The 27,916-nt window shown below is 41.4% G+C and overlaps 1 pseudogene across 1 annotated transcript; it reads left to right on the top strand.

Moving 5' to 3' along the window:
• Positions 1-8,375: 8,375 nt before the first annotated feature.
• LOC307181191 (NOP protein chaperone 1-like) lies at positions 8,376-18,693 on the top strand (annotated as a pseudogene). The gene is made up of 4 exons: positions 8,376-8,423; positions 12,138-12,730; positions 17,144-17,162; positions 18,331-18,693. The product of its transcript is annotated as an NOP protein chaperone 1-like (transcript).
• The last annotated feature ends 9,223 nt before the right edge of the window (positions 18,694-27,916 follow it).

The raw sequence follows: 27,916 nt of genomic DNA, 5'->3' as shown, positions 1-27,916 counted from the left end.
AAATTTCAAAGACATTATTGTAAAGCTGTTGTAATTTTCCCCCCAGTTTTATTGAGATATAATTGAACACAGTACTATTTAAGTTGAAAATGCACATTATAATGATTTGACTTCCATATATTGTGAAATTGTTATTGCAGTAAGATTAGTTAACATACATCATCTTATAGATGCAAGAATAGAAAAATAAGGAAAATATATTTTCCTGTGATGAGAACTCTTAAGATCTACTTGCTTAACAGCTTTCACATATACCATATGGCAGTGTTAACTCTATTCATCATGTTGTATATAATATTCTCAATACTTATTTATCCTATAACTTCAAGTTGGTACTTTTGGACTTCATCAAATTCTGCGTCTTCTCACCTCCCTCCTCTGGTAACCAAAAATCTGACCTTTTTCTATGAGTTTCGGGTGGTTTTGTTTTTTTTTCACATATAAGCTTGGTCTGACTTCTCTCACTTAGTATAACGCCCTCAAGGTCCATCCATATTGTCACCAATGGCAAGATTTCCTTCTTTCATATGCCTGAATGTTACTCCATTTTCTAAATATACCACAAGGTTTATATTCACTCATCTGTTGATAGACATACGTTTTTTCCATGTCTTGGCTATTGTAAACACTGCTGCTATGAACATGGAGGTGCAGATATCTCTTCAACATAGTGTTTTTAATTCTTTTAATATATTCCCATAGTTTAAAATGCTGGACCATATGGTAGCCCTATTAAATTTTGAGGCCCTTCTCTATTGTTTTCCATAGAGGCTGAACCAATTTATAAGACAAGCAAAAGCACACAAATCATCCCTTTTCTCCACATCTTTGTTAGCATTTGCTAGCAGATCTCTTGTCTCTTTGATGAATTCCATTCTAACAGTCCTGAGGTGATATCTCATTGTGGTTTAGATTTAATTTCCCTGATGTGTAATGACGTTGAACACATTTTCATGTATTTGTTGTACATTCACATATCTTCTTTGAAAAAATGTCCGTTGGGGTCTTTGCAACACCTTTTAATTGGCTTAATTTATTTTGTGCTACTGAGCTCTATGATGTATTTTGGATATCAACCCCTTATTTGGTGTAAGGTTTGCAAATATTATTTTTGACTACATAGGTTCTTTTCATTATTTATTTATTTTATTTTGTTGTGTAGCAGATTTTTAGTTTGATATTCTTTCACTTGTTAATTTTTTAAATTGTTGCTTGTGCTTAAGGTATCATCAAAAATAATATTAAAGACCTGTGTTAAAAAGATTTTTACTGTTTTCCTCCAGGAAGAAAAGCCTCCCGTCTTACAGTTGTCTTTACCTTATGTTATTTCTATTTAATTGTCATGAGTGGTGTTAGACAGGAGTCTAGATTTATTCTTTTGCATATAACTATGCAGTTTTCCAAGCACTGTTTAATGAAGAGATTGTCTCTCCACCGAGTGTTCCTGACTGTCTTATCAAATATTAGTTGACCTTATATGCATGGGTTTATATCTGGATTCTCAGTTCTATTCCATTGTTTTGTATGCCTTTCTACATGACAGTACCATACTATTTACATTACTATAGCTTTATAATACAGTTTGATATCATGCAATGTGATACCTCCAGGTTTGCTGTTCTTTTTCATGGTCACATTGCATATGCAAGTTCTTTTGTGATTCCTCATACATTTCTCTGTTTTTTTCTACTTTAAAAAATGCCATTGGATTTTGATAGGAATTGCATTATATCCATAGATGGCTTTGGGTGGTATGGACATTTTAAAAATATTAATTCTTCCAATCATGAACAAGGGATAACTTTACGTTTATTTCTGTCTTTTCCAATTTTTTTCATCAGTGTACTGTAGTTTGTATTGTAGATATCTTTCATCTCCTTAGATAAATTTATTCCTTATTATTTTATTAGTTTGGATGCTCTTATAAATAGAATGGTTTTCTTTTTTCCGATCATTGTTAGTATATAGAAATATGACTGATTTTTGCATTTTAAGTTTTTATTCTGCAACTTTACTCATTATGTTGATTAGTTTTAACAGGTTTTTAGTGAAGTTTTTCAGAGTTTCTATATATAAAATCATGTTATCTTAAAATAGACACATTTTTACCTCTTAATTTCCGGTTCTGATGCCTTTTATTTCTCTTCTTTGACTGATTGCCCTGGCTAGGACTTCCATTTCTATGCTGAATGAGTGATGAGAGTGGACTCCCTTGTCTCGTTTCTGATATTAGAGAAAAAGTTTCACACTTTCACTCTTGAGTGTGCTTTGAACTGTGACCTTGTCATATTTGGCCTTTTAAAAAAATTATTTACTTTTGGGTGCATTTGGGTCTTTGTTCCTGCATGCAGGCTTTCTCTAGTTGCAGTAGGTGGGGGCTACTCTTCGTTGTGGTGCGTGGGTTTCTCATTGAAGTGGCTTCTCTTGTTGCAGAGCATGCGCTCTAGGCATATGGGCTTCAGTAGTTGTGGCAAACAGCCTCAGTAGTTGTGACTCACGGGCTCTAGAGCACAGGCTTAGTAGTTGTGGTGCACGGGCTTAGTTGCTCCTAGGCATGTGGGATCTTCCCGGACCAGGGCTTGAACCCAAGTCCCCTGCATTTCCTGGCAGTTTCTTAACCACTGCGCCACCAGGGAAGTCCCGATATTTAGCCTTTATTATGTTGAGTTACATTCATTTTATACCTAACTTATTAAATGCTTTTTCTGTGCCTATTGATATTATATTTTCCCTTTGTTCTATTAATATGATGCATCCCATTTATTTGATTTGCTAGTATTTATTCAGAATTTTTAAACCTATATTCATCAGTGTTATTGGCCTGTAATTGACAGTGTCCTTTTCAGATTATGATATCAAAGTAATGCTGGCCTTGTAAAATGAGCTTGGAGATTTCCCTCCTCATCCATTTTTTTTCTTTCTTTTTTGAAGACTTTTAGGTTTGGCATTAATGCATTAAATATTTGGTAAAATTTATCAGTGAAGCCATTTGATCTTGAGTTTTTCTTCATTTCAAGAGTTTTGATTACTGATTTAATTTCCATACCACTAATTACTTCATTTATATTTTCTCTTTCTTCCTAATTCACTTTTGGTAGGTTGTATGTTTCTAAGATTTTTTCCAATTTATCTAGGTTTCTCAGTTTTTTAGCATGTAGTTGTTCAAAGTAACATGTTATCCTTCTTATCACTGTAGTAGAGTTGTAATGTCTTCTCTTTTATTTAAAATTTTGTTGATTTGGGTCTTCTCTCCTTTTCCTTGGTTAGTCTAGCAAAAGGTTCAAAATTTTATCTTTTAATGAACCAACTCTTAGTATCACTTATCTTTTCTGTTATTTTCCTCTTCTCTATGACATTGATTTCTGCTGTAATCTTTATAATTTTCTTGCTTCTGCTAATTTTGGGCTCAGTTTGTTCTTTTTCCAGGTCCTTGAACAGAAGAGTTAGGTTTTTGATTCGAGATATTTCTTAACTCGTAAGGTAGGCATTTGTTGCAATAAACCTCTCTCTTAACGCTCCTTTTGCTGCATCCCATAGCCTTTAGTATACTGTGTTTCCATTTCACTTTGTCTCAAAATACTGTCTTATTTCTTCTTAAATTTATTCTTTGATAAATTAGTTGGTCAGGAGAGTGTTGATCAATTTTTTGTATTCATTAGTGTTCCAGTTTTCATCGTGTTATTGATTTCTAGTTTAATAATATGCTCAGACAATATACTTGGTATAATTTAAGTCTTCCTGAGTTTACTAAGATTTGATATGTGGTGTATCATGTGGTCTTTTCTAGAAAATATTTTTTCTGCACTTGAGAAGACTGTGTATTCAGCCTATGTTGGATAGAATGCTCTCTATATGACTCTTGGGATCATTTGGCCTTTAGTGTTGTTCACATCAACTGATTCTTTTCTTTTTTTAATTGAAATATAGTTGAGTTACGATGTTGTATTAATTTTTGCTGTATAGCAAAGTGTCTCAGTTATACACATATATACATCTGTTTTATATTCTTTTCCATTATGGTTGATCTCAGGATATTGAATACCCTGTTCCCTGTGCTATACAGTAGGACATTGATTTTTATCCATTCTATATGCAATAGTTTGCAGCTACTATCCCCAAACTCTCAGTCCATCATTCCCCAACCCCCTCCCACTTGGTAACCACAAGTCTGTTCTCTATGTCTGTGAGTCTTGTTTTGTTTCGTAGATAGGTTCATTTGTGTCATATTTTAGATTTCACATATGAGTAATACCATATAGCATTTGTCTTTCTCTTTATGGCTTACTTCACTTAGTATGCTAATCTCTAGTTGCATCCATGTTGCTGCAAATGGGATTATTTCATTCTTTTTATGGCTGAGTAATATTCCATTGTATATATGTACCACATCTTCTGTATCCATTCATCTGTTGATGGACATTTATGTTTCTTCTATGTCTTAGCTATTACAAATAGTGCTAGTACGAACATTGGGGTGCATGTATCTTTTTGAATTATGGTTCTCTCTGGATATATGCCCAGGAGTGGGATTGCAGGATCATATGGCAACTCTATTTTTAGTAACCTCCATACTGTTCTCCATAGTGACTGTGTCAATTTATATTCTTACCAACAGTGTAGGAGGGTTCCCTTTTCTCCACAACCCCTCCTGCGTTTGTTATTTGCAGACTTTTGATGATGGCCATTCTGCCTGGTGTGAGGTGGTACCTCATTGTAGTTTTAATTTGCATTTCTCTAATAATTAGTGATGATGGGCAACATTTCGTGTGCCTATTGGCCATCTGTATGTCTTCTTGGGAGAAATGTCTGTTTCAGTCTTCTGCCTATTTTTTGATTGGTTTGTTCGGTTTTTTTTATTGAGTTGTATGAGCTTTTTGTATATTTTGGAAATTAAGCCCTTGTTGGTTGCATTATTTGGAAATATTTTCTCCTAGTCCGTATGTTGTCTTTTCATTTTGTTTATGGTTTCTTTTGCTGTGAGAAAACTTATAAGTTTGAGTGGGTCCCGTTTGTTTATTTTTGCTTTCATTTCTATTGCCTTGGGAGACTGACCTAAGAAAACACTGGTACAACTTATGTCAGAGAATGTTTTGCCTATGTTCCCTTTTACGAGTTTTATGGTGTTATGTGTTATATTTAAGCCTTTAAGCCATTTTGAGTTTATTTTTGTGTATGGTGGGAGAGTGTTCTAACTTTATTGATTTGCATGAACCAACTTTTACAACACCTCTTGCTGAAGAGACTATCTTTTCCCCCATTGTCTATTCTTCATCAGAGATGAATTGACCATGGTTCTGTGGATTTATTTCTGGGCTGTCTATTCTGTTCCATTGACCCATATGTCTGTTTTTGTTCCAATACCAGGCTGTTTTGATTAGTATTGTAGCATTGTCTGAAGTCTGGGAGGGTTATGCCTCCTGCTTTGTGCTTTTTCCTCAGGATTGCTTTGGCAATTCTGGGTCTTTTATGGTTCCATATACATTTTAGGGTTATTTCTTCTACTTCTGTGAAAAAATGTCATGTGTAATTTGATAGTGATCACATTAAACCTGTACACTGCTTTGGGTAGTATGGACACTGTCATTTTAAACAGCTGCAGCCTGTTCTCACTGTCAGTGGAACCAGCTCCCCTCTGGAAGCAGGTGTCCATGCAAGGCTCTTAGAAATAAGACAGACAACACCACCCACGTGGACTCTTCATACACACCTCTGACCACTGCGCCTTTGCTTTCTAGAAGTAACCTCCTTAATCAAGTGTGTGGCATCTAGGGATGCGGCAGCCATCACCCTCCAGGAAGAGTTGGTGCCCCTCCTACCATTGAGGAATGAGTGGTCCTGTGCCTCATTCACACCAACGGTTCCAGTTTCAGGAGTTTGGGGAGCTTTTGTTTTGCTGCTTTAGTGGATGAGAAATGACACATAACCCATTGTCTCCTTTTCACTTCTCTTCTGATGATTGAGGCTGGACTTTCATCACTTTCAGTTATTTCCAGAATGCAGCCACTTTTCCCAGTTCTGGGGGAGACCACTGAACATGCCTTCCTGGGTGTTCCCAGCCACAGACTGTGATCCACATGCAGCGAGGAAACTCCACTCTTTGTGCAAGTACTAAGTAGCTAGTGACTGGCTTCTGACCAACAGAATATAGCAAATCAGGGGAGGTCAGTGTTAAGATTCATTGACAGAACCTCTGTCACTTCTATTTCACTTGCTGCATCCTGTGTTCTCTCTCTGTTTCTGTCTGCCTGTCTCTTTTATCCTTGGACCTGGGGAAGCCTACATGGGTGTTACTAGGTGCCATATGGAGAGGCCCACATAGGAGAGAACACAGGGAAGTCCCAGGCCTCCAGGCAGAGGCACTAGGCTCTCAGCTCAGACTGCATCCTGCCAGTACCCATCTCAGTGAGTCTGGGAACAAATCCTCCCCTGCGGAGCGACAGCTGAGACCTCAGCCCCAGCTTCATAGAGACCTTGAGTCAAGGGCACCCAGCTAAGTGCTGTGGGAGCTCAGGAGTAACTAGGTGTATGTATTTTGTATGTTGAGAAACCCTCCATAATGATCTGCAGTAAATCAGACAATCTTTAGCATAGAGCGGGTCTACTCAATGTTATGTAGAAACAACCACAAAGATAATGCATATTAATAAAGGTAATAAAATGGACTAAAAACAATAATAGTGAGAATTATGATGATATTACCATTACTACTGTTAAAGAGAAAAATAAACATAGAAAGATTGCAGATTTGCGTACCTACTCCTCTAAGTAAATTTCAGGGTACCTATATCAGATGTCCTCTGGGATATTTTAGAGTCAGAGTGCTAGGTTTGCACAAAGAATTTGTTCTGAGAGGAGAAAACAGGCAGGTGATCCTGGGTCAGCAAGGAGGATGATATATTGGCACAAACAGTGCAGGGGCTCCCTGGGGAACTTAGAAAAAGAAATGGTTACTTGAGCAGGCAAGTCACCATCTCTATGTCTGCCAGTGCTGCACCAGCTTTTCCTGGACACCTGAGTGAATTTAGAACATGTCCCCAGGTTCAGGCATGCCAAGGATACTCCCCTTACTTCTCACTTATCACAATGTCAGCTCCTGGTCTGACTTTACTAATTCAGAGGACTGGACTCCAGGAGCGACACCCTCTCCAGCCTTCCCAGGAGACATGATATTAGCTCCTGACACAGAGTTGAGGTGGAAAATCCTGTGCTGAGTCTGGCGGGACAAGGGTGTCTTCCAGGGCTCTTGCACTGGCACCACTTTCTGGTCACTTAAGAGGACTTAAACATTGTTCTAGAGGCTCAAGAAAGTCAAGAGTGTCCTCCCTGAGGTTCACTTACCAGTAACAGCTGTCTCTTCCTCCACTGGGTAAGTCTGAGTATCTCAGGAGGCTCTCTGACCCACAAGTACCCATAAGTACAGCAGGAACCAGGAAGCACCATGTGTATGTAAGTCTGTTGAAAACCCTCCACAATACTCTTCAGTAAATTAGATATATTCATGAGCAGAGAAACTTAAGAAATGCAATAACAACAATAGTGATAAATAATAATATCAATAGTGATTACAATCATAAAGATATTAATTGTACTACTACCAATCATAATACTAATAAACTTAAGGACTGAGGGATTATAGACTTCCCTAATTAAATGACGAGTTTCCTGGGGTATTTTCGAGTCAGAGTCCTAGGTTAGCAGCCAAAGTTGTAGGTTTGCATAGTGAATGTATAAATAGAGCAAAACTAAACAGCAGCAGGTAAAAGAAATCCATGGGAGGACGTGGGCTGACTTAAATCTCATATTCCAAGCCCAGAGGAGAGAACTATGTAGAAGAGAAAAGTTGATCCTGGGCTTTCCTGACACACGGAGCCAGCAAATCTCATGAGTTCTGACGACTGGTGTCTGCGGCTCTAACCCAGGAAAGAAAAGCAGGACTCCAGGTACACGTTCAATACGTGAAAAAAACACGTAAAATTTACATGGAGCTTCAGCTCTATCTCTATCCCCACTGCCTGTCAATTGAAAAAGTGGCAGATCAGGGCTATTGATTGCCTTTTGATGCACCTACAGACTTACTTGGAATTGGGAGGAGAATATTACTTATGAATTTGCATGTAAAATTTTTATAATAACCTATCTGGAAGTTGAATTACCACTTTCTTGGGAAATTGATAGGTTAATTACACAACACTTCATACGTTTCCTTTAGTAACATTTCTTCACAGTATATATATTTCTGAATATGTATGAACGGCACATGCCATATCAGCCCAGAGAAGCCATTGACGGGGCTTCAGAGATCAGTAACCTTTGAGCACGTGTTTGTAGAACTCACTCATAAAGAGTAGGACCTGCTGGACACATTGCAGACGAAGATGTACACAGATGTGATGCTGGAGGACGCCCGTTGTCTCATCTTCTGGGTGCGTCTCTCAATATTTATTTACTTCCTTATGCATGTCTTATTGAGATAGGCTCTGCAGCTTCCACATATGCTGCTGCACTCTTGGCCCTGACTCATGCTTCTGTAGCACTTAGAGCAACCTGGAACGAATGTGTTCCTTTACTAATCACAGCACATGTGCCCCTTCATGGAGATACAGTCTCCATTACCACAATCGCACGTACTCCTTACTAGTCTGCCACCAACACGCAGAATAATGCTGGACACAGATATGGGCTATTTTATCTAACAGACAAGTGACTTTATGTTGCTAAGTAATTCTTCTGCTCGGGGAACTACTATGAGGTTTGAACACAGCAAAAAACACATAACAGCTTGTATCACCCTTTCTACATGAACTCCAAGTAATAGTCTCATTGGTCTTATGTTTATTGGATTCTGTTAGAAAACAGAGTTAACCACATTATGAAAACGTTGCTTCCTTCCTGGCTGAGAAGTCTAGGCAGCCTGCAGACTGTCTTTCCTCTTGGGCAAGAACAGCAGCAACCAGAGACTTTTACTGTCTTTGAGTGAAGTGTCGGGTGACAACCTTCAGTGTTTTCCCCCTTCAGGGTGCTCGAACCTGGGCTGCCATTGATGCCCCCACACTTGAGCCTTGGCATGTTGTCCTGCGCTTGCATTGCATGCACTCTTCTCAGCACAGAATTTTAAATCCATCTAGCATTTCCCACACGTACCAGGGCATCCGCTCTGCAAAACAGATATAATTTCCCAGTTGGAGCAAGAAGAGTAGGTGTGCAGGGAAGAGGAGGGTTTCCCCAGGCTGGGGTCCAAGTCAGCTCCAGACACATGTGCTCTGTGTGGGGAGGGAGCAGGATACTTGGAATGTCAACTGGAGGTTGGCTGGACTAAAGGATATTTTTAGAAATGCATGTGAAGCCATTGAGTCAAATTATCCAGATTCTGTCATTATGCATCACACATCAATTTCTCTTCACGTTTCCCCCTGTACTTTTCACCTCAGAGAAGCAAAAATCCTGTCCACGTGGGAGTTAAAATTTCATGTTTTTCTCTTTGCCACGGTCTCTTTAATAATGTTTCCTCTCATATTCCCTGTAGCGTCTGAATTTATTTTATTTTTCTTTTACCTAAACACTGAACATCTTATTAACATTTTTCTAAACCATGTTTCTATTCACTGGTGTATTCCTCAAATTCATGTTGTTTCCCCATGTAATGTACTTTTCAACAATTTAATCCCTAAATGTAACATGTGTCATTTCTTATTTATTTATTTAATTTAATTATTATTTTTGTCTTATTTCAAGCAAAAACTGTGACCATTAAAAGCAAGAAATGATATCCAGGCAAGTTATTTTCCTGGTGGAACAATGTAGCTGTAAGAGAATAGTAAATTTCTTCAGGTGTGAACCCTGGTCATCCACATGTGAAACCTGGGAATGAGGTAAGTTAGGAATTCAGCAGACTCATAGAACTCAGTTACAGTGCAGTGTAAACACCAGACCAGCATAAAGTGTTCACTTTATGGACTAAATTAGACTGAATTTTGATGATAGCTAGTAGAAATGCTACAAAGGGGGGATGTCCATTGCAGAAGATTTACATACTATGTGTATGTAACTGACATGGAGATCATTTTAACTGGAGAATATCATTGAATAAACTTACATACACATGAGTTTTCACAGCATAGAAAACACTTTTACTGTAATGAATGAAGGAGAGCCCTGAGGGATTTTTAATTCCTTAGTCAACATTGAATCCTCACACTGGATCTATCAATGCTAAAATCAAACTGAAAAGACGGAGTTCATATCAAAATTCTCAGACATGGAAAAACGCTTATCAAGAATGTTTTACCACACATTTCAGCTATGAATTCATAATTTTGGTTAATAACCTCTTTATAAATAAGTAGAATAAAAATATAGATTTGTTAAGTAATCTTAGAATGATAAATACAAAATTTTGAAACAATAAGTACTTTTGTAAATAGGTTAGCATTAAGAAATATATATACACAAAGTTATATGTGACAATTATTATGATCCACTTAATTGTGATTGTCAGTAAGATTATCAGTTGCTTTCTCATCAGAAATTTTGCAGGCCAGAAGAGAGTGAAATGATATGCTTAAAGCATGGCCGGAACTACCTACCAACAATTCTATATCTTACAATATTATTCTTCAAACATGAGGAAAATGAGAGACAGTCTCAGACAAAAGCTGAAGGAGTTCAGTACCATAATATCTATCCTTCAAGAAATGCTAAAGGGGGTACTTCAAATTCAAATGAAAGGACACCAGTAACTTGAGGCATATGAAAATATATATGTCTCTGATAAAGGTAAATAAACGGACAAATAGAGAAAACACTATAATTTTGACTTGTAGCTACACTTTTGATTATTCTAGGATATTTTTTAAACCAAAATATTAAAATAATTATAAATTTATTGCTATTGCGTGATTGTTTCCCCAAAAATTCATATGTTAAAAATACAACCTCCAAATGTGTGGGTATTAGGATGTAGGGCCTTTGGGGGGTGCTTAGGTTATGAGGGCAGAGCCACCATGAATATAATGTGTGTGCTTTTATTTATTTTAAAATATATTTATTTACTTATTTGGCTACATTCGCTCTTAGTTGCAGCACGTGGGATCTTTGTTGTGACGCACAGGCTTCATATCTAGCTGTGATATGGGGGCTCGGTAGTTGCAGCACACAGGCTCTCTAGTTGTGGCAGACAGGCTGTAGAGCCAGGGTACAGGCTCAATAGTTGTGGTGCATGGGCTTAGTTGCCCTTTGGCATGTGTGATCTTAGTTCTCTGACCAAAGATCGAACTCATGTCCCCTGCATTGGAAGACGGATTCTTAACCACTGGCCTACCAGGGAAGTCTCTTGTGTGCTTTTAAAAGAGACCTCAGAGAGCTCTCTAGTCCCTTCCTCCAGGTGATGATACAATGAAAAGTCTATGACTCAGAAAAAGACCTTTACCTAACCACCTTGATCTCACACTTCAGCCTCCAGAACCATGAGAAATAAACTTCTGTTTATAAGCTACCCAAGCTGTGGCATTTTGTTATAACATCCCCAAATAACTAATTCGTACATCTACATTAACAGAAAAGAATATATACATATGTGACTTGTGACATTAATAACATGTAATTAATGTGTAATGTAATTGGAGATGTAATAGAGATTTTGCGTGTGATTAAAATTATGTTGCTATCAGTTTAAGCTAGTTTGATAGGATTTTATATGTAATCTCCATGGTATCCACAAATTGATTATCTATAGAATATACACAGAAGGAAATTAAAAGTAAGTCAAGTCAGTGGACATCCCTGGTGGTCCAGTGGCGAAGACTCCACGCTCTCAATGCAGAGGGCCTGGGCTCAATCCCTGGTCAGGAAACAGGATCCCACATGCCACAACTAAGAGTTCGCATGCTGCAAAGAAGATCAAAGGTCCCCCATGCCACAACTAAGACCTGGCACAGCCAAAGAAATTAATTTTGAAAATGAGTACAAAAAGTAAGAACAAAGGACGTCAGTATGTGAGAAAATGTGGGACAGAAAAGCTATATGACATTACAGAAAACAAACCATATATATATATATGGTTTAAACTCATCAGTTAAAAAACAAAGAGGTCCCCAGCCTTTTTCCGGCACCTGGGCCTGGAGGGGCTGCTCTGAAGACAGGCGAGCAGCAGGGAGGCCCACGGCAAATCCCAGCCCGATGCGAGCTGTTCGTCGTTTTCCCGGGACAGCTCCAGGGTCTTGGTGTCCAGAGAGCTGCTGATGGGGGGCAGGGGCGGCCACGGAGATATATGGGACAGGTTGCTCATCAACTCCAAGCGTAATTCCAGAAAAATTCCACTCTTCAAACAGGATGGAGAGGAGTCCCCTATTGGACCAAGTACAGAGCTTTCTCCCACAGATGGCTCAGGCAAACGAAAAGCTAAGGAAAGAAATGTCAGCTGCACCACCTGGTCATTTCAATATTGAAAATATTGACGAGACTCTCAGAAAAATTATGCAAATGGATGTGGCCTTGTTTGAGATGAATCAGTCTGATTCAAAAGAAGATGACAGTTCACAAGAGAAACACAAGACAGTTCAGAGGACAGTTCAGAATTTGAGGATGAAGATGATAGCACCTCTTCTGAAGGTGAAGTCACCATCGATACAATTAAGCTTACTCATTCAGAAGATGGAAAAGGCAAAATAGAAGTTCTGGACCGTCCTGCCAGTGAAAAAAAAGAAAACAGGGACATAAACAATCTGAGAAACAGGTGATAGTTCCCGCTAATTCTGCGGAAAAGAATGTGGCTTGCTGGTTATTTTGCATTTCAGATACCTATGGTGTTTGTTTGCAAAAATGAATGTATTTTGCTTCTTGGAGAAACAGAAGCTAGCTTTTAAAGAGTTGGAAGAGATAGCATTTGGGGATCTTCTAAGAGCAGACTGTTTTTGATCTCATGCTAAAGAGATTTAGTTTAGAAAGCTTAACTTTATGTATGGTGATGAGTGAATTTGTTGGCATCCTCTTTCATCAGCATAGACTTCGGAAATCTCAAAGTTATTTTAAAGTAAAAATACAAGTTACCCATTTGTTTTTGTTTTAAATTGGCCTCTTGGGGCTTCCCTGGTGGTGCAGTGGTTGAGAGTCTGCCTGCCAATGCAGGCACACGGGTTCATGCCCCGGTCCATGTGGATCCCATATGCACGGAGCGGCTGGGCCCGTGAGCCATGGCTGCTGAGCCTGCGCATCCGGAGCCTGTGCTCCGCAACGGGAGAGGCCACAGCAGTGAGAGGCCCTCGTACTGACAAAACAGAACAAAACAAACAAAAACTTAGGATGGGGTTTTTTTAGGTTATTATAAAGTCATATTTATTTGTTACCATCAAAATGGGTTCAATGAGGGAGAACTTTTTTTAAAAAACATCTTTATTGGAGTATAGTTTCTTCACAATGTTGTGTTGGTTTCTGGTCTGTAATGACCAGTGAATCAGCTATATGTATACATTTGTGCCAATGTCCCCTCCCTCTTGCGTCTCCCTTCCACCCTCCCTATCCCACCCCGAGGGAGAAATTTTTTACAAAGAAAAGAATTACTTATATTTAGATGCCCTCAGACACATCTACTTTAATTAAAAAAAAATCCTTTCCAGTTTGAGCTGGAAAACTGGTGCTCTGTGGTTTAGTCACTGTCAGTGACTCTGTAGCCTCTCAATGCATGTAAAATTTGCTGGTTGGAAAATTTTGTGGGTTTTTTTGGTTTTCTTTTTCTCATAAAGGAATTTTTTGTTTGTTTCAGCTATTAAAATTATTCCTTCCAGTGGCCCACAGTTTTGAAACCTATTAATTGTAGAGAATAGGGACACCCCAGGAAAATAGGTCACAGTACATAAAGAGGTAGTAACAGGTTTTCCCTTTCAAAAGGCAAAATGATCCTGCATTGGAGTTGCCTTTCTGCCACATTCTTGATCTTATTTAACTTGTTTGGTACCTCATCTGCCATGGGCCTGGGTTTCCTCAGGATATAGACCTGAGAATTTAAAGGACTGTCTCCAAGTGCATTGAGCTGATGAGACTTTGTTGCCTAATATTTTAGGGGTTTGTTTTAATTATTTTTTCCTACTCCTCTCATTAGCTTATAACATCTTGTAAATATGCTGAGGATAATTCTCCAAGTTCCTTCTGGTATTTTTCATTGGGAATTGGAAATCGGCTGTGCACTCAAAGTATGCAGAAGTGAACAGATCTGGAAATGAGACTTCTCAGCTGCAAAGGGTATACTTTGTAGCACCAAACACAGCTGTGATGGATTATTGGTGTGAATATTTAAGGATTGTCTTCTACCAGATAATATTCATGCCACATTGTGGGAAGAGTTGTATTTGGTTCACTCCTTAGCTTGGTGCATGGTACACAGTAGGCACCGAATGATGTCGATAAATGAATTTACAGGTATATTGAGGATGTACAGAGCATTTTAAGCCATGGTATCCATGCGGATATGAAAGTGTAACTTCACTGGAAATACAAAGCCAAGTAGAAATAGTCTGATGGTCAGTGAAAGAGACTAGTCAGTCTAGAATACATACTAGTGTGTAGAATTATATTTCTCTCCCGCCATGGCCTTTTCATATAATACTAGGTATTCTATACAGTTAAAGAAGTCAACTAAATTCAGTTCCTCTGGACATTCTTATGACATAGGAGGAAAAGGAAAAACAAAAATTTAATATGTGATAGGGATGTCGTTTTAAGTGTAAAATGGTTGAATTATTTAATATACAGAGTCAGGGCTGGCTGTTTTTAAACAAATTTGGATACTAAGATAAATTATGTAGGTCTTAAAGATTTAAATATAAAGAAATAAAATAAGTTTCATACTAAAATATAGGTGAATATTTAATAACATTAAAAAAACAAAGATGGACAAGATAGACATAAAAAGTGTCCAACTATATGTTGTCTACAAGAGACTCAGAGTAAGGACATTCATATGCTGAAAGTGAAAATATGGGAAGAGATATTGCATGAGAACAGTAAGCAAAGAGAAGAGGTGTGGCTCTTCTGCTTCTGCAGCTGAGGCTGTGCCCCCTACTTTTCAGGGAGTAAACAGAGGCAGGGGGCAGGGGCAGGGGCACCCCTCCCACCCTCTGCACCCTGAGCCAGGGAAGTCAGAGGGACTTGGTCCCCCTCCCGAGTTCCATTCTTCCTCCAATGAGAATGGTGCTAATCAATAAGGACCAGGCTATAGAGCTGATTCACTTTGTTATAAAGCAGAAATTAACACAGCAGTGTAAAGCAATTATACTCCAATAAAGATGTTAAAAATAAAGAAAAATAAAAACCTGGGCAAAAGAGATGGTCCCCGTGGAGAATGCCTATGTCCTAAGTTTATCTGCTGTCGGATTGGCTTGAGAGAGGGCAGGAGCTACATGATGTGTTCTCTCCCTTCAAATCCATTAACTTTTTCTTTCTTGATGTACGCACACACCCACACACACAAAACAAGTATAAAGCCCATATATATAGAAGGCTAAAGGGTTGGTCTATGAGCTTGAAAAGAGGGAAATAGAACACTTGAGGCCGACTGCAGCAATGTGTTTGTGTCTGTGCATGTGCATTACTAGGTGGAGGGTCCACAGTATCCATCAGATACTTAAGGGAGAACATATCTCGCAAGTGTTCTGGATTTTGTAAATTATCATAGGACAAGAGTCTTCAAGAAAAATCAGGTAGCTCTCTCCCACACCACACATTAAAGTAACAAATATTTATTGAGAGTCTCCAGGATTCCAGCATGTGCAATTTTCTGGAGACTAAGAGGTGAAACGTATAACATAACCACCTTCACCAAGTTTATAGCTCAGTGGAGGCAATAAGAATTAATATCTCACAGTTTTTCTATTTAAGTAGGACTCAGGGTTTAAGGTAATTTTTCTGCATCGTGTCCACAGTGTCCCAGGACTGACGCCTTCCTCAAGCTCAGCACCTAGAACACAGATCTGATTGAGCTAAACTGGTGATGCACCTGCTTCCCAGCGAGGCTGTGGCCTCTAATGGCTGTTTCCTGCTCCTGTGTCCGTGGCCTGCTCAGGATATGGGAGACACTTAGGCTGACTCCTCAGTGCGTTGTGTACCTTCCATGGCCGAGAACTTGCTGAGCAAAACAACTTCTTTACTTTTGTGAACACCTGGCCTCCAAAAGGCAGAAATATTTAGTGACAATGTACTGAGGACATAATTCCTTATTCATTCCCTGACCTCCACTCTCTGTCACAGAGACATGCAAAACCACGGTATCAGGCTTATGGGTCATGACTTGGCTGTGTCAAGAAGTTCTAGGCCATATGGGAAGACTCCTCTCTCCTCTGAGATTTCTGCTTCAACCCACAGGGAGCAGCTTCCCTTAAGGTCTGAACTGAAACCCTATAAGTTCACATATTGAAGTCCAGACGCTTGTACCTCAGAATGTGACTGTATTTGGGAATAGGGCCTTAGGAGAGGTGATGAAGTTAAAATGGGTCACAAGGGTGAGCCCTAACCCAGAGCTGTGTCCCCTATGAGAAGATTAGGACACAGCCATGCACACTCAGCTCATAGAGTTATGTCCATCTGAGGATGCAGCAAGAATGCAGCCACCTGCGAGCAAGGGAGAGAGGCCTCAGAAGAAACTGAACCTGTAGACACCTTGATCTTGAACTCAAAGCCTCCAGAGCTGTGAGAAAATTAAGCCTCCCAGTCTGCACTATCTTGTTCTGGCAACCCTAGCAAAACCCTAATACAGCTTTATTTCTCCTCTATCCTCTTTCTTGCATATAAAACTTATGAAAATAGCACCAAAACACACAGTGTATAAAGTATTTGAAAGAAAAACGCAGGGGAGCCACTGCAGGGGCTGATGAACTACACAGCCGTTGATTCCCCTGGTTTTCTTTGTCTGCTACCAAAGTAAGGGAAAATAGTCAAAATCACCATGGAAGGCTTGAGTAGACATTTTAGAGAAGGCATAGCTCCATGGTGAAACAAACTTGACATGTACTTGGTAGAAATAGTAAATGCATTTTAATCCTTGGAGGTTTAAAAAATTCAATTTCTTGGCTTTCTAGAGAGGTTGTAATGTACATGGTTGAAGGTCCTGAAAATTGCATTACATTGTGCCCCGCACCGCCTCCCCCTCTTTGCCCAGGAGCCCCTGCCCTCCACAGGTAGCCATGTATCTGGTTTCCCACTGCAAACTTCCAGAGTGTCTTTATGTGCATACAAGCAAATATGAATATACATTTCTCCTTGGCACCCTAATTAAAAACACAAATAGTAGAACACTAGGCACGGTGCTGTTATAGCTCGCTTTTATTCATTTGACAGTATCTTGCAAATTATCCTCTATCAAGACATCGTTTCCTGCATGACAGTGCACTGAATGGATGACGTACTATAATGCACTTTGCCAATCCACGTTGGGATGCACGCTGATATTCAATAATCTGTTTATATTACAAACAATGCAGCAATGCATAATTCTGCTGCTAGCAAATGTGCAGGGTATGTTTCTAAAAGGATTTATAAACTGCAGTGTTTTTAACAGAGCATTTGATAAGATACTCTGTTGCTGAATCCTTCTGTGGAGACTAGCAATGAGCCTTTCTCTTTCTGTAAACTGCAACTTATCAGATCTGCCCCCCCACATATCTTTAAGAATGCTTTCCAGCCTCTTGTACCATTCAGAAACACTCCATAATCTCAGCACCTCTCTTTATTCTCACACACGTCACAGCCTTAGCTGGCACATACCTGCTGTCTCCACCTTGCCCTCTGCCCATTGAGCAGGATTTAGATATACTGAAAACCCCGCTTTGATCATCTCCAATTAATCAGCTACTGTGTGACTCAACTTTACTCAGTTTTATCACTAATTACAAACAATGGTAATTACAATGCTGTTGAGTAACGACAATAGTAATTTTCAGTTCTGTAGATCTCAGAATTTCTCACTTCACCAGTGTCTAACGCTAATGGATCTTCAAATTCTCAAGTTACTGAAATTGTTTCTTGCCAGGACAACGCTGTATGGTCATCTAGTCGTCCTTGCAGCAGCGGACGCCAGGTAACAACGAAATGGAGGAAAAACCACCGGGATAGATCTGGATGGCACGAAGAGAAGGTGCGCCTCCACCCCTCCGAACTCATCCCCTCTGGCCCACCACAGGTCCCATTTCTCTCTCCGGGTTGTCTCCTCGTCCACACGCGCGTTCAGAGGCCATTCCGGTACGAGATTCTCACGAGGAGCCTCTCTCTGACAACCGCGCATCGCCTCATGCCTCCTCACGACCATCACCAGACGCCCCAGGCAGCTCCCCATTCCCCATTTGTTAGGCTTCTCCGACCACCAAGCCACAGGCGGAACCGTGGCTGCGCCTGGGGCGCCCTACCTCTCACCCGCGACTGTCCTTGCTGTCACCTGTGGTGAGAGGACCTGGTCCACACAAGCGCTTCGACGACGAGGCCAACAGAAGTAGGACGCCGGGCGCTCCCCGTAGACGCAGCTCGGCCTACAGGGGAATACCGTCTGCGGAGCCCCATGACCGCTTCTCGTGGATTTCGGAGAAAGTAGCCGCAGGGGAGGAGCTCCACCACGGCGAGGGGACCGGGACGCACCTTTTCCCCAAGGCGGCCAAGAAGCAGCACCGGGCGTCCTATTGGATGGGGCGTGGCGGTCCCGTGGGAAGGAGGACGTGAAGGCCTGGGTCGCACTTCCAGTTCCTCCCCGTTACGCCATTCGGGGCCTACCCACTGCGGAGAAAAACATATTTGGGAATAAGGGCGAATGGGATCAAGAGAGAAGGCCGGCGGAAACTTGGAGGCGTCCACGTCCGTAGGAGACTTTGAGCCACTCTCAGGCAACACTTGGAAAGCGGAAGTACGACCACCGGGCCACATGGACGACTCCAGGGATGGATACCCTTTCTTGACAACGTGCTTCAATGTTAGCGTTTCACGCGCAAGGGACACAAGGGAGTGACGGCCGAACCGAGCAGACCCACCACTCAACGACTTCTAGGGAGCGCAGTGCCGGCCTCACACTACACATGTCTGGCCGTCCAAATCCCGCGAGAGCAGCAAGCGCCCTTGCCCCGGAGACCGGGACACAAGCGCACCAGCCAACAAGCACATCGGGCCCTCCAACGGCCTCAACGCCCGTGCCCGGTGCGTTCCCCACGTCCGGAGTGGGACGCTGGTGGACCGAAGTGGTAGAAAATGAACGGTCCTAAAGTGACTCAGAAGGAAGGACCATCAAGCCTCAGGCACTCCGGAGGGCTCGCATGACCCTCTCCCTTCACAACGCGGCGGGCGGTCCAGGCAGGGTCGAGTCCGCTTAGTTGCCGTGGCTGGAGGGTCACGGGCGGTTGCTGGTCGACCAAGCCAGGCAACCCTCACACCCCACTAGGGAGCGCGGCAACGATCACAACCTCGAAAATCTATACGCCCAATCTTCAGCGACCGCAGGGGGAGCCCATGCCCCGCGACCACCGAGACAGTCGCCACATGAATAGCCGGCGTCCCGGAACACTGCCTCGCGCCCGGTGTCCGAATGTCAGCCCTCGCGAAGATCGCCGAAGCTCCGGAGACAAGGGACGATATAAAAGCGGTCGCCAGATGGCGCCCGACCACCGGCTCGAACGTCCCCGGGCCGGATCCCGATCGCTGAAAGGCGAGGGTGCAGTGCCGGCCGCCCAAACGCCCGAGCTCGTCTCGGGGAGACCGCTTCGGAGCTAGCGCCCGTCTCGGCACTACACGGCGCGACCCAGGCATCAGACGGGAGATGAGGAGCTGGGAGGATGGTGCCGGGAGGCTGCCGCGAAGGAGACGCGCTCTTCACGCTATTCCTGGGCCGCCGGCCGCTGTAAACAAGGAAAATTCTGCAGGGGGATGGACTGCGTGAACTGTAAGCTGAAACCATGAACGTACCAATAGAAAACACGGACGACGACATTTTATTCTGTAATTGCAGAGTGGAGATGTTACAAAAACATAAAAACCGGGGCCCAGAAGCCATAAAGGAAACGATTGATAACTTGACCATCTAATTGATCTTTACATATTCCACAAGCAAAGTCAAATGACAAGAAGTGGGTAGGTGGGAACATTTGTGCAAATACATGTGTACTAAGAATATTGATATCAGTATTACTTAAGAACAGAACATTTAGAAAACAGCCATTGAGAGGGACCAGGTAAGTAAATTTCAAGTACATTCAGACAATACAGTATTATCACTTTGTGGTTTGGTTTATTGATATTTTTTTTAAATGAGCTAGATGTATAGGTATTGACTTGGAAAAAATGTTGATGACAAGCTGTTTAATGAAAATTGCAAGTTTATATATATTTTTTGAAAAGAGTAAATGGAAAAGTAGAGGATTGGAATAGGTAAAGCAACTTTGCAAAACAAGAGTAAATTCCTCCTTACAGCCTGGAGTCAAGAACCAGAACGATGAGTGTGTCAGAAACAAACATGAGCCACACTTCCTGCTTTTCTGCCCCCTCCTTCTGCAGTCCTGGGACAGGCAGCTGGCATCTCAGCCCCTCAATGTCTCTCCTCCACCCACACCCAGAGCTACCTACAGGCAAGAAGAACTTTCACTCTGCAGGCCTGGCCTCCCTATGTCCTCAGCCTCTTTCCTCATATCAGGAACCCTTAGCAATTCACTTGGTTTGCCCAGTCGTCCATGCCGAGGGTTGCTGGCCCCAACCTACACCTGTGCGGCCTTTCTCTCCAAAAGCTTTGAGCTGATTTCCCAAGGGAAGAACATTCCCCTGACATAGCAGGTATGAGCCAAGAGGACAACTGGAAGTTCGCGCCTGGATCCATCATACAAATTTTGTGTGCACTCAACTCCCAAAGACGCAAGAGCGATGGAGGGTCCACTGTATTGTTAGCGCAACATGGCCATTGCTTTCTTAAAACACGCAGTCTCAATCAGCAAGTCCAGCTGTGGCACCAAGAAAAAAGAAACGCACACGCACACACACATATCGGCAGGTAATCTGTACTCCTGCCAGGTCTGAGAGTGGTGGGAGCAGAAAAGAGATCATTGTTGCCACTTCTTGGGTCCCCTGTGCTGACAAACCCTGGTTGCTGTATTGATGTTACTGGCTGGGAGTGAGGGCTTCGAGCTCCCTAATGTGTCATTTCCTGTCCAGTGCCCTACATTTCATTCTGTCTATCATACACTTTCTCCTCAATACACAGTTACAAATAAGAAAATAATAATCTGCATATGTTACATTCAATTTTCAAGTTTGAACAAAGGTGAAGAACACATAGGGAGGGACTTCTCTGGTGGCGCAGTGGTTGAGAGTCCACCTGCCAATGCAGGAAACATGGGTTTGATCTCTGGTCTGGGAGGATCCCACGTGCCGCGGAACGACCAAGCCCGTGAACCACAACTACTGAGCATGCGCGCCTGGAGCCCGTGCTCAGCAATGAGAAGACACGGCAATGAGGAATCCGTGCCCCTCAACGAAGAGTAGCCCTCGCTCGCAGCAAGTAGAGAAAGCCCGTGCTCAGCAACAAAGACCCAACACAGCGAAAAATAAATAATAAATAAATAAATAGGAAACTCTTTAAAAAGAAAAGTACACATAGGATAATTGAGTTATTGTGAAGGAAGGAAATTTTTTTATGTTCTTTTGTAGACTTAAAAATGTTCAAATATAGTCTATAAAAAGTTTAATATTTCAAAAATTAGAAATAGTAAATAATTCCTCATTACACTTTATTGTCCAGCATCCACCTCCACCCCAGCACCTTTCACATCTGCTCCACCCCCCACCCGCCACCCCCACCCCAGGTCTGCAAACTTGTTTCTCTCATTACTATCACCTGTGTTAACCACACACCTAAGGTTGTTGTAGTCATTCACATGGTAATTAGGGAATTTTTCTTTACTGAGGCTAAGGGCTGTATTTATTGTTTTTAGTGAAAATCTCTCCCATGTGTTCTGTGAAGTCACAGCATTAATGGAGTCTGGAACAAGTGGGTGTGAATGACGGAAGGAGATTATTTCCACATCAGTCTCCCTAACAGGGTGGTGAACATAACTGGCATTAGTATTTCATGGGTGTACTTAGAAGATCCAGGCCAAAAGGAGAAACCTGACCATTTGGCAAAAGACGGACCAATTCAAGAATAAAAATAAGTCTCTTCTCACCTGTTGTTTCATGGTAAGGAACTCGGCCAACACTTGTCCGCCTCTGCATACTTATGCAGGGTCAGATGAAAAACTGAGCAGGTAAAGATGAGGAAAGGGAACCCAGGCATTTAAAACATTGTTAGGCATTCCAGGCATGAATCCCCAGCCACTCACCTGGGAATGAGCTCTACCACCTAACCCCCAGGCATGTGTAGATATGGTGAACCCCCCTCTCTCCAGGGTCAACAATAAGGCAGTGTAGGCTACTGCACATAATCAAGACAGTAATATTTTCATTTACACATAAAACATGAAAATCCTTGGGTGTTGTACTTTTATTAGAGCTACTTTTTCAGAGTTATTTCATTAATGTTCAGTTCCTACGAGTTACATCAAACTGCAGGAAACCCGCAAAATGATCAGTTGGGGAATGTTGACTCCACAGAAAGAACACCACTCTCAAATGTTTCATGAAATAATTCTTGATCAAACGCACTAGGATTTTTTCTCCAACACCCGCCCCAGTGCTTCAGAGGCCCCACTCTCCCTGCTGTGCCCTCTCCCCACACCCCGGATGCCCTTGCCCTCAGTCACCTTGGTTCCTCCCCATGTGGGAATCAGGCAACATGAGAGCCTCAACCCTATTGCTGCCCTCCATGGCCTTGGACCATGTGGCCAGGCCACTTTGGATCTACTTCATGATGGGGAAAACAATCCAGGGACTCATGTCTTGTTGGAAGGTCTTGTCACAGAAATCAAGGCTAAAAACCCCTTGCACAGGAAAGCAACAGGAGTACGTACATCATAAGCCCACTGTTGGGTACCACAATCCACACAGGGCAGACACGCTCATCAAATATAGAGTGAAGTTTAATTTAGGGTGAAATTTAGTCGACACCTTCAGATACATTAGCTAAAGAGTAGGTGGAGTTCTGTCCTACTAAATGTCATGGGGAGAAACATTCTTCACTTCATAATTTTTCTATAGGAAAGTATGTGTCAACTGTCAAGTGCTACCTAAGTCAATGTTAATCATTAACTACTGCATAGACAAATACTGATAATGTGTCAGGAAGAGGGGTGGGTCACAGCCCTTTGATCCTGACATCCTGAAAAGAGAAAACATTCCTTTTGAGACCCTGTGATTGAGATTTACCTACGTTTGCTCATTTATCTTTAGTACAACCCTGTTACTTACAGATTAGTTACCTTTTAACAAGTAACATAAGCTAGGTTCTGAAATTTTGCTTATGTGAGAAGATCATGCAGCTAGAAAACGACAGAGCTAGAATTCAAACGTAGCTCAGGCTCTTTCTGAATCTCAAATTCCTAAATATGCTGGTGTTGAGGTGTGGATCCCAGATTCAAGTTTCACCTGGATGTGTCGCCTATCAAATCAGTGGTTGGAATCCTCCCTCTTTTCATAACACTTCCCCTCCAGTCTATGCATACAATGACTACCGTGCTTAGGTTCTCCAAACACAGGAATCCTCCATTGCATTGACCCAGTCTCCCGATCATCCCCATGTCTCCTGAGTTTTATGGAACAAGTCTCAGGTCCCTCTGACCTCTCAGCACAGCTGATGATCAAGACCCCAATGAGAGATGACAAAAAACTCCTCTTCCTATGGCTGCATCTATCATACTTATCTCCCAATGAGTTTTATAAATATCTGCATCCTACCAGGACATGATCATAAACCATTCTCCCATGCTTTGCACACACTTCGAATGTTCCCCTTGTTTCTTTGAATCCCTGAAATTCTCACCTTCCCTCACTTTCAACAGTGTGTTCACCTCCTACCATGCAGATGAAGTAGAATATTCAAAGAAATGTGTCAGCTCACTGTCATGAAGTCAACACCTATTCCTGAATCTTCACCCATTGGCGATGTCGCTCCTGCTTAAACTGAAAGTCATTTCTACTCCTGGATAAACCCATTTTTCTCAAATGTATCCCTTTCCCTCCTGTTCTCTGGAGGTTGTTTTATTATTAATTGTAAACTGAAGCTCTTCTACCAGCTAACACCCATCTCTTCCCAGTCCATTCCCTTTCATCTTTTTCAGTTTCTTCATTCTTGAAACAAAATCTCTGAACCAATTTATCTCTAGTTTCTGCCCAATGAATTTCCTCTTTCCAAAGTAAACTAAAAGAGTAGTGCAGGATTAGTGACAATCTCTGGGCACCCCTCCCACAGTTTGATTTACTAGGGGTGATCTCCCTGTTACTGTTGACTTGCGTATACATAAACCTTTAAAACATTATAGTTATCTCTCCGTGATTAAATACAATGAATGTTTCTCAGTATTTTACTTGAACCCAAGCAGAATTGGACTATGACCTCCGTCAGGAAATTTATATTTCCAAGGTCCTCTGACATCACAAACTCCCCACTGCCTTTAAACTAGTCAGTTCCTGCCAGTGTACTGTGTGCAGTTCTCCTCAAACAATACTATTTCAACATCTCAAGACTCCATTGTAGCCCTCTTCTCTCTTTTTACTATATACACCATCTTCGAAAACTGTTATAATTACTCAGTCTTCTCCTGTTACCACTATGATAATAATGCATAAAAACGAATGCTAGATTTCATTTCTGATGTCTCATCCATAATTGCATGGGAAGCAGACACCTACAATGAAATGTATATCAGACAGAAGCCAGGAACTTCCTCCCCAAATAAAAACTACTACTCCTCTCGTCTGCAGTCTCACATAGCGGCTCCACTAATTATTTGGGGCTCAGTCATTGACATAACGTCCCAGAACCACACAAACAGAACAAAGCATCGATTTTATCTCTACAATGAGCGCTCTTGTCTCTGTTCATCTCCTCCCTGATATACATATACATAGTTCCAGCTACACTTATACTGCTTCACTTTCAGGTTAAATGTCAGTGCCTCAGAGATTCCTTCTTTAAATTACTAGCTAAGTAACTCTTCTCTCTCTGTTGTCTTGAATAGAACCTACAGGCAACACACGTAATATTTCGCGATATCTCTACTCATCTATTTTTTCTTTTCTTTTTTTCCTGTTCTCCTCTCTACACCAATTGCAGAAAAGGAAACCGTAGAGTCATAAAGCAAGTTTCTCTTGACTATTACATAAGGATTGTAAATGCACAGAAATTCCACGTACACAGTAACCTAATCTACTCTCAGATGGCCTGTGACCAATGTTCTTTAATCAAATTAAATAACTATCTTTAAATTAATAATTCTTTGAATAATAAATGACTTTGATTCCTCCTGGGGAAAATTTTATTTAGTAATCACCAGAAACAAAAGGTGTGGGAAAACTGTGTTTGTGTCTTTACTTAAGTATGCAACTACCACACTTCTGAGTTCAAAGTTTTAGTCTCTTTCTATAGAATCAGGCAGAGAATTGTCGGTGGGCTCCTGTTAATAGATCTGATAATCTTATATATTGTATAATCATAAAGAAAGAACTCCTTTAATCTGGATGCAAATCAGGATAAATCTAATCAAGGAACAACTTCCCTAACATAAACTTTTCCTTCTCAACACGTTAACCACTTAGATACATGTAAGGAAAGTATAAGAGATTCCTTTAATTTGCTAATATTCTAAAAACCTCCAAAAGCAGTCTTGATGCCTTGGCCGGAGGTCTCACTGTTTTGTGAATTGTGGCCAGTTCTGGGAAGAGAATTGCAGCTGGAGGATTAGTCTTTATATAAATATGTTTAACCTACAAACAGTCCATCAGGCTGTGGGTTTTGTGTGGCTTTATATAAGGACTGGTGTTGTTTGATGATATCAAACATTGAAGGAAGATATTTTTAGGGTTTTAGAGCATTTGTATTTTAATGCCAAGGTAAATAATAATTAGATTATAATCAATTACATGAAGTTTCCAGGGAGGCAGGAGAGAAAAGAATACAATTGGAGAAATTGGGCTTGGCCAAGGAAGAGATGATTCTTCAATTGTTACTATGGGCTTGGGAATAAACCGTGAGGAATATTTGTAGATTTTGTGACAGTGAGCTGAAGAATTTCCTCAAATTATCTGATTAATCTGTCTAGTAGAAGATGGTCCCTTTTGTGGAAAGTGGCGAAAGTACTGAGAACGATTAAAAATCAAAAGATATGGAGAAGGTCTGAAATATTTGTAAGGCATAGAATAAGACTTAATCATCTAGATATAGTACAATGGCCAGCGATATTTGAAAGATGTTTGGAGATTTGTGAACCCTACCAGATTTAATATCCTAGTTAGATTCAGTCATGGAAGAAGCAGGTACTTGGAGCCCTCCAAGATTGGAATCTTGACCAGCAGATGTGATGAATTTGGAAGGAATATGGAAAGAGGAATATGGAAATTGTTGGTCTTCATAACTATATGTTGAAATTACTTGATTTGATTAATTTGGAGTAAAAATGAAGACAGGTTGGCACACATGTTAGGAGAGTGGGGTCAGTGCACTGGAGGTTCTCCTAGCATTTGGGGCGAGGGAGGAAACTGACTAATAACTTGGAATATCATGGGTTAATTACCTTTAAAAACTCTTTGATTTTTATTTCCTAATAAATAAATTTGGGATACTAATATTTCCCTTATGAGAAGCAGTAGCCAAAGCCTTCTTAGTTTGACCGTGGGAAACAAGATTATTCCTCTTTTCTCATAGGCCAGTTCACATTTGCAGGTGGGGTGGTTGTTCACTCCCAGGTGAAGATTTATGGGTTCATGACTGTTAGGTCTGAAAACTCTAGATAGGATTCAAGTGTCATGGCTTTCTTCTCTTTCCTTGGATTTGCCTGCTTAGAGTAAACAGTGTCTCTGAGAGAGAATACTAGCAGCTGAGGTCTTGGCAATGTGTCCCCAGGTGAGTGAGGACTTGCTCTTACTCCTGGTATGGTAACTCTGTTTCCGGTGGATAGAAGGGGTCACCACTTGGACTGAGGGCTCTAAGTGTATCCTCGTGCGAGTCAAGGCTCTGAGCACTAGTCCTGTCGTCTGGCATCTCTGTGAGTATCGTGGAGTAGGGCAAGGGCTAATACAGCAACCATCTCCTTTCCAACATTTACACCGAGGTGCTCCAGACTTCATGAAGGCTGTGTTGGTAAAGAGGGCACATGAGAGGTTGTATTTCTCTCCGCTCAGCCATGGGTTGGACGGGGGTTTGACTCATTCCATAAGCGAGTCTGCGATGCAGTGAGCTCTGTCATGTGATGGACACAAGTGGAAGGATGAGCAAGAGCAGAAGTTCAAGGTCTGGAACGGGAGGAGGTGTGTGAACAGGTGAGATCTATACGTCCAGGGTCAGAGATGTTAGCTAGAGGGCTGTTCTGGGCTGAGGGGGCAGGAGAAAGAGAAGAAGCCCTTCAGCAGGACTGGCCCAGAGAGGACAGTGGAGCCAAATTTGCTTTTTATTCTTTGTTTTTCCAATTTTTAATCTGTTTTTTGAGAATACAATTGATTATTTTGAAAACTCTAAAAAGTCACAACAAAATATGCCCTTTCATTCTTGTTCCAAACCAGCCATTTTCCCCCTGTTTAGGAACCTTTGTTCAGAAACTGGAAGCACTTTACAGAAAGCATTTTTTCCTTAATTGGTGTATTGAGTAGGATATAGTAGGTAGAGGAACACTTAGAAAACTGTGGCAATATGTGAAGCCCTGGAGAGGGCTGAACCATCGAGAGTCTCCGATTAGTCTCTGAGCAGGGAAGATAGGAGGAATCTACAGGAGAGACAATGATAGTCAAAGCGGTGAGGTCCCAGGAAACAAGGAGGGAAAGAGGG

Source organism: Stenella coeruleoalba, assembly GCF_951394435.1.
Source record: "Stenella coeruleoalba genome assembly, contig: scaffold_75, whole genome shotgun sequence".
NCBI lineage: Eukaryota > Metazoa > Chordata > Mammalia > Artiodactyla > Delphinidae > Stenella > Stenella coeruleoalba.
Note: the sequence above shows the minus strand (reverse complement) of the source record. Positions and strands in the feature narration are given on the sequence as shown.